This window comes from Leptonychotes weddellii, chromosome 11, assembly GCF_054177405.1.
Source record: "Leptonychotes weddellii isolate Sample4059 chromosome 11, ASM5417740v2, whole genome shotgun sequence".
NCBI lineage: Eukaryota > Metazoa > Chordata > Mammalia > Carnivora > Phocidae > Leptonychotes > Leptonychotes weddellii.
Window position 1 is genome coordinate 56933353 of NC_138379.1, and position 8784 is coordinate 56942136.

General features: G+C 34.8%; 1 pseudogene; it reads left to right on the forward strand.

The window, feature by feature from the left end:
• The first annotated feature begins 7198 nt into the window (after positions 1-7198).
• LOC102750723 (inorganic pyrophosphatase pseudogene) lies at positions 7199-8135 on the forward strand (annotated as a pseudogene).
• Positions 8136-8784: the final 649 nt, after the last annotated feature.

An 8784-nucleotide genomic window follows, 5' to 3' on the forward strand; every position in this document is an offset into this window, starting at 1 on the left:
TCATTGGGCAACTTGCTCAGCGGGGCCTCTGCTTTTCCCTCTGCCTGCTGCTCCCCTTGCTTGTGCTCTCTCTCTCTGTCAAATAAATAAATACAATCTTATGAAAAAGGAATAAAGTACTTATGAATAATTTTAACCAAGGAGGTGAAAGACCTGTACACTGAAAACTATAAGACATTAATAAAAGAAGTCGAAGAAGATGCAAAAAAATGGAAAGATATCCCAGGTTCATGGATTTAAGAATTAATATTGTTAAAATGTCTATATTACCCAAAACCATCTATGGATTCAATGCAATCCCTATCAAATTTCCAATGGCATTTTTTCACAGAAATTTAAAAAAAAAATACTAAAATTTGTATGGAACCACAAAAGATCCTGAATAGCCAAAGCAATCTTGGGAAAGAATAAAGGTGGAGTCATCACACTTCCTGATATCAAACTGTATTATAAATCTGTAGTAATCAAAATAGTACCGACCATAAAAACAGACCAATGGAATATAATTGAGAGCACTGAAATAAACCCATGCATATATGGTCAATTAATATTTGATAAGGGAGCCAAGAATACTCATTACAGAAAGGATAGTTTCTTTAATACATAGTATTTGAAAAACTAGATATTCATATCCAAAAAAAAAATTTCTTTTCATTATCTTACATCACTCACAAAAATTAACTCAAAATATATTAAGGAAGGTCTGAATGTAGGACCTGAAACAATAAAACTCCTAAAAGAAAACACAGGAATAAAGCTCTTGACATGGACTCGGCAACATTTTTTTTGGAAAGACACCAAGAATACAAGCAATGAAAGCAAAAGCCAACATGTGGAACTAAATCAAACTGAAAGGCTTCTGCATAGCGAAAGAAATAATCAACAAAATAAAAAAGCAAACTATAGGATGAAGCAAGATCATTGCAAGCCATATATCTGCTATAGGGTCCTATACAAAATATTTAAGAAACTCCGACAACTCAATAGCAAAAAAAAAAAAAATATATATATATATATATATAAAAGAAGAGTTGGGGAAAAAAAAGAAGAAAAGAAAAACCCACAAATGATCCAATTAAAAACAAGCAAATGACCTGAATAGACATTTTTCAAAAAAAAAAAAAAAGACATATAAATGGTTAAAAGTGCATGAAAAAGTGTTTAACATCATTAATCATTAGGGAAATGCAAATCAAAACCACAATGAGGTATCATCTCACACTTGATAGCATAGCTATTATCAAAAAGACAAGAAGAAAAGGGAAGAGAGAAAGAAACCCTTTTATACTCTTGGTAGGAATGTAAATTGCTACGGTCTCTACAGAAAATAGTATGGCGGTTCCTCAAAAAATTAAAAGCAGTACTATATGATCCAGTAATCCCACTACTAGATATTTATCTGAAGGAAAGGAAGTCACTATCTTGAAGAGATACCTGCATCCCCATGATCATTGCAATAGCCAAGATGTGAAAACAACCTAAGTATCCACTGTTGGATAAATGAATAAAGAAAACATGGGTCCTGCCTGCAGCTCTGGATGAGAATCCGAACCTCATTCCCTCCAGATGTACTGAGGACATGGGGGCTTCAGACTAGGAGAGCCTGCATGTGCAGTTCAAGCACTAAGGAGGCAAAACTGAGGATGGAGAAAGGAGCCATGAAGATTCCAGTCCTGTGCACAATTTCCAGTCTCACCTTTCATGAAGCCCCAAACCTTCACCTAGTGTGATCTCCACTCCAACAAATATGCAGTGCCCTCTACAAGAAATGCAGAGGACTCACCTCCTCTCCCATGGTCAAAAGTAAGAAGACTATGACTATAGTTGTTAATAAAAAACACACATATATAGATATCTTATGGATAAGAAAAACCAAAAGTATTGAGTTTTATATGTTAATTAGCCCACAGCATCCAGAGTTATTTAATTCCCTCTCTGATTCTAAAGCATAGAGATACTGGACCCATGCCACATGTAGACTTTGGTTTTCATCTCTAAGTAAATATTATGGAACTCCTCGGATTTCATTATTCTTGTCTTATACACTAACAGTGGTTCTCCAACATTGATAGCAGTCTTCCAGAGCCACATTCCCTTCCTGCTCTTCGTCAACTCTATTTTTTAGATTTGTCTGCCATGGACTTGAATATTAATCAACTAAAAAAAAATCTATCTCATAATAGGGTTAATCAATTGAAGGACTTATTCCATTTGAAGGGATCATCCTAACCATCTAGTCCTTAAAATCCCCCACATCAGAAAGGAGGAGTATAGGGGCGCCTGGGTGGCTCAGTCCTTAAGCATCTGCCTTCAGCTCAGGTCATGATCCCAGGGTCGTGGGATCGAGCCCCGCATCGGGCTCCCTGTTCGGCGGAAGCCTGCTTCTCCCTCTCCCACTCCCCCTGCTTGTGTTCCCTCTCTCACTGTGTCTCTCTCTGTCAAATAAATAAATAAAATCTTTAAAAAAAAAAGAAAGAAAGGAGGAGTATATGAGTCTAATGTTTCTGTCATGTACTGTCCCAATCCTCTAGGTCAAGGATGTTCAGATAACATAAAATGGCTGGGGTTCAGGAGGAATCTAGTTGCTGTATGTTGTCATTTAATAAAGGCGAAAAGAAAATATGGTATGTATACACACACACATACACACTAGAATACTATTTAGCCATTAAGAAAAAAAAGAAGGAAATCCTGCCATTTGTAACAACATGAGTGGACTTTGAGGACATTACTCTAAGTGAAATAAGTGAGACAAAGAAAGACAAACAGTATATGATTTCATCTAAATGTGGAATCTAAAATAAACTGAACTCATATTAACAGAGAGAGTAAATTGATGGTTGCCATGGGCTGGGGAATGCAGGAAGAGTTGTTGGTCAAAGAGTACAACCTTCCAGTTACAAGAGGAGTAATTCTGCGGATCTAATGTGCAACATGGTGACTATAGTTAATAACACTATATTGTATATGTGAAAGTTGCTAAGAGAAAGTAGATCTTAAATGTTCTCACTATAACACCGACAGCAAAAACGTGGTAATTACATGAGGTTATGTTAACTAACCTACTGGGTTATCATTTCACAAAGTAAGATAGACACTATAATCTAGTAATTCCACATCTATGTGTTTAGTTTAGAGAAACACAGGCAAATATATCATCATATATATTGATATTCATCAATAGACTATGGACAAGAAAGTTTTGTAATGCTCTTATAATGAAATACTATGAAGCATAGGAAAAAAAAATCGATGAAAAGGAGCTACAGCTATGCATAAGGAGAAATCTCATAGACATAATATGAAATGAAAAAGGCAAATTATGGCAAGGCAAATGCAATGTAATAACATTAAATATAGCTTGAAATATGCAAAATAAAATATCTTATTTATGGATACACATGTGTAATGAGACCATAAATAACACACACTTAAGTATTTTTAAACCAATGAACAAAAAATCCCCAAATGTTAACTGTTTTGCCACTAAAACATTCAAAAATATAAATTCATAATGAGGCCCAGAGGAATGAGTACTTTTACCAAGAACACACATAAGTTGATTAGAAAACAAGTGCCCTATAAATGGTAATGACAACTAAATAAAAAGAAGTTATTCTGGAGTCTTTAGAGGTTTTTTTTTGTTTTTTTGTTTTTTTTAAAGATTTTATTTATTTGAGAGAGAGAGAATGAGAGAGAGCACATGAGGGGGGGAGGGTCAGAGGGAGAAGCAGACTCCCTGCCGAGCAGGGAGCCCGATGTGGGACTCGATCCAGGGACTCCAGGATCATGACCTGAGCCGAAGGCAGTCGCTTAACCAACTGAGCCACCCAGGCGCCCGTCTTTAGAGTTTTTTTAACTGCACATAGAAATAAAAACTAAATGTCATGTTTAAGTACTTTTAAACTATACTGAACACAGGTAAAAAAAAAAATGCTATGTGCACATTTAAGTAAAACTTCTCTGAAAGAGGCAAAACGGATAGTATAAGTAGAAGGAGACTAAATTTTCTCAGATCTGCACTGCAATCCTGACTCTTCCTCACTGTGTGGTCTTAGCAAGTCATTAACATATCTCAACCTCACTTTTTCCATTTGTGAAATCCTCTGAACTTCAGTTTCCTCATTTGTAAAATTCCTACTCAATCATATTTTCAAAAGGTTTGTGCTTCTATTTGATGTCTGGCACACAGTAAGTAGGTGTTCAGTAAATGGTGCCTATATCAGTAGTCTGATATAGACAGAACAGAGTCTGATCAATAGAATAGAAATTAAGACAAAAACTGATATTGATGTTGGTTAAGCTATTTATTTTTTTATTATTCCAATTTATAATTACTGAAAATGAACCATCCAAATGGATGAAGACATACTGTGGTGTTCTAAACATACTACACTTACAGACCTTCATATTCAATATGGGAAATCATGACTAAAGTACCCCCCACACACATTTATTTGTATTCTCCTTTTCCTTTACCATTGATACTCTATTTATACTTTTAAAATTTGTTTTGAAAACAGATGAACATAGGGGAAAGGAAGAAAATATAAAATAAGATAAAAACAGGGAAGCAAATACAAGAGACTCTTAACCAAAGGAAACAAACTGAGGGTTGCTGAAGGGGAGGTGGTGGGGAGATAGGGTAACAGGGTGATGGACATTAAGGATGGGCACTTGATGTGATGAGCAGTAGGTGTTGATGTAACTGATGAATCACTAAATTCTACCTCGGTAACTAATAATACACTATATGTTAACTAAACTGAATTTAAATAAAAAAATTTTTTTAAATAAAAAATAAAATAAAATTTTTCTTTTTTGTATTCCCATTTTCCTTTAATATTGATATTCTATTTATATTTTAAATTTTTGTTTCGCTTTTCATCATCTCAAATTCCTTTTGGAAAAGTATAGAAAATAAATACACATAAATAAATTTAAGTTCCTCTTTGCTTTTTTTCCATGTTATATAAAAGTAGCAAGATACATTTTCACCAAAATTGGAGGATATGTTTGAGATGATCTGGCTTAAAATATAGACTACAAGGCATACTAAAAGTCACTGAGTGGCCCTGGGGAGGTACCTCATAAAGATAAATAGTCATTTTCTTGCAGTTGGACCTGAGGTACAATAAGTGGTTCAACAACTGCTGAGAGGGAGAAACACGCCATATTGTTAAGATACAGAAAGGAAAAACAAACTCCGATTCCAAATATGTGCCCCAAATTAAAAGTCACAAGGTCAGATATTCCAAATTGACTTTTGATGGAGTGGCTTCTCAAGGACACAATTCTAAGTGTCATCCCACAAGGTCAACAAAAAACAGGCATTAATTTAATTAACTATGGTTAATGATTTTCCTAAGTCACACTGACAGGCCAATATAAATAAATGTATCAATAAATAACCAGAAACAACTAGTAAACAGGAGGTTTATGAACAAGCTACTGATGGGCTGGTAAAAGTACTTGAAAAAATTACATGGTAGCAGTATATAAGGTGCATCACAGTGGATTAAAACCAGCAGATTTAGAACTGGCTTTGAAAACTTTTCAGGTACACCTCATCTTTGCTCATTTCCATCTTACAGCATTTGAAGTTGTTGCTCTCTCTGCTTGGAATTCTTTCACAATTCTCTTCTTGGGCCTTAGTCCTCATTTCATTCAGTTTCTGCTTAAATGTCACTTCCTCAGAGAGACCCTCTTTACTTCATCTAAAGTATCCCTATCATTCCTTTTTATCTTACCCTGCTTTATTTTCCTTTATAACATTTATTGATTTTTTGGTAAATTATACATACTCTGAATAAGGGGGAAAGGAGATACTCAATAATTTTCTGAGCAAAATCACTTACTCTGTTTAGTTATGTCATAAATTTGCAGCCTAAAACCTAGGTTGATGTGAGTACCAGGAAAATCTGAACCACAATTTTTATCTCATCCACTTCATTGCTTTAAGTAAAAAAGCATATGTAAATAAGAAGAAAAAAAAAAGCAGTGTTTGAATTTGAAGGGTTTTTTATCTTAAAAATCAGGCGGTGTCCCACATTAGGCTGCTGACATACTTTTTCTATATTATATAAGCTTACAAAATACTCCTGGAAAATATCTTCAATGTGATTTATCTTTAGAGAGTCCAAAGATTAATGAACCTCATAAAAATGATAAATTAAGGATTTCAGAAGCACATTTGCAAACTAAACCATTAAAGAGTCTGAGCTTAGAAAAAGTTAAGGCTCAATGTAGAAGACAAAATTATGAAACTCTCAAAGAAATACAGGAGAATATATTCATAACCTCAGGTTGTGGAAGATTTTTTTAAACCTAGACACAAAAAGTACCAACCACAAAGTAAAAGTGATACCATAAAAATAACGAAAAAAATTCCATAAAATAGGATACCTATATTATGTATAAATAACAAAAAAGAACTTATTCACAGATTTAATAACCAACTCCCACAAATCAATAAGAAAAAGGCAGCCTAGTAGAAAAATGGTCAAAAAGCTTGAACAGGCACTTTACCATATATATATATATATATATATGGCCAAAAAACATACAAATCGATTTTTAACTTCATTAGTAATTAAAGCAATGCAAATTAAAACCACAATGAGCCAATGCCTATCCACTAGACTGACAAAAGTACTAATAATATAAGTTTGGGCAAAAATATGGAACAATGTGAAATCACCACTGTTGCAGAAGTCTAAAATCGTACATTTTGGAAACACTTCAGCAATACCTACTTAAATAGAAGAATCACATTCTCTGAAATCAGCAATTAGTCTTTTAGAAATATACCCTATATGGTTGGGCGTCTGCCTTTGGCTCAGGTCATGATCCTGGGGTCCTGGGATCCAGTCCCACTTCGGGCTCCCTGCTCCTTGGGGAGCCTGCTTCTCCCTCTGCCTCTGCCTCTCTCTCTCTCTGTGTCTCTCATGAATGAATAAATAAAACCTTTAAAAAAAAAAAAGAAATATACCCTATAAAAACCCATGTGCAACAGGATACACATACAAAAATTTTCTTAGTTGTTTATCAGCTGAAGAGTGGATACATTATGGCATAATCATACTACAGAATACAATACAGCAATAAAAATAAACAAATTAACTATTAGCTATTCCCTACGACATAGCTGAATCTCACAAACAATCCTGTATGAAAGAATAAAGACCCTAGAGTAGCTCTGTGGCGGCGGCGGCGGCAGCGGCTAGTCATCGGCACCATGAACAGCTTCAGCAGCGAGAAACGCACGGCGCCCTTCACCCTCCAGTACTGAGTCTTCCTCAAAAATGAAAAAGGACAATATATATCTCCATTTCATGATGTTCCAATTTATGCAGATAAGGATGTGTTCCACATGGTATTTGAAGTACCACGCTGGTCTAATGCAAAAATGGAGATAGCTACAAAGGATCCTTTAAACCCAATTAAACAAGATGTGAAAAAAGGAAAACTCCATTACGTTGCAAATTTGTTCCCTTATAAAGGATATATCTGGAACTATGCTGCCATCCCCCAGACTTGGGAAGACCCAGGACACAATGACAAACACACTGGCTGTTGTGGTGACAATGACCCCATTGATGTGTGTGAAATTGGAAGTAAGGTATGTGCAAGAGGTGAAATAATTAGGGTGAAAGTTCTGGGCATACTGGCTATGATCAATGAAGGGGAAACTGAGTGGAAAGTCATTGCCATTAATGTGGATGATCCTGATGCAGCCAATTACAATGATATTAATGATGTCAAGCAGCTGAAACCTGGCTACCTGGAAGCTACTGTGGACTGGTTTAGAAGGTACAAGGTTCCTGATGGAAAACCAGAAAACCAGTTTGCTTTCAATGCAGAATTTAAAGATAAGGACTTTGCAATTGATATTATTAAAAGCACTCATGACCATTGGAGAGCATTAGTGACAAAGAAAACCGATCGAAAGGGACTCAGTTGCATGAATACTACAGTGTCTGAGAGCCCCTTCAAGTGTGATCCTGATGCTGCCAAAGCTATTGTGGATGCTTTACCACCACCATGCAAATCTGCCTGCACAGTACCAAGAGATGTGGATAAGTGGTTCCATCACCAGAAAAACTAATGAATATTCTGTGGAATACAAGCTGATACTGCTGCATCTTATTCATCTGGAGTATTAGATGCAAAAGTAGTAGCTTTTCAAAGCTTTAAATTCATAGAACTAATCTAACTAAAGCAAATTCTGCTGCGACCAATATATTCAGAATGTTATGCATCTAAAAGCATTTTTCATATCTCAACTAAGATAACTGTTAGTACATGTTTCAATATCAAAGCAGTTGTAATTTGGAAGTCACCATTTGTGAATAAATGTGCAAGATGAGTGCATGTTGGATGTATATGTTTACCGTGTGTTAGAAAATAAAATTATTTTGCTGAAAAAAAAAAGAATAAAGACCCAAAAGAATACATAATTTTTTTCAATTCATATAATGTTCATAAGCAAGCTAACTAAACTATATATTTAGGGATGCATACAGAAGTGATAAAGCTTTAAAGAAAAGGCAAAAAAAAATGACAACCATAAAACTCAAGATAACAGATGCTTCTAGGACTAAGAAAAAAGTTAGAAATTGGGAAGACATAAGTGAGGCTTTGGGGATAGTGTTAGTGTTCTATTTCTTAATCCGTACAGGAATTACACAGATGTTTGCTCTATGGGTATTAATTATACTTTACAATTATATACTTTTTTGTTTTCAAAAAATGTTAAATTTTAAAAGATTGATAAAAAATTAT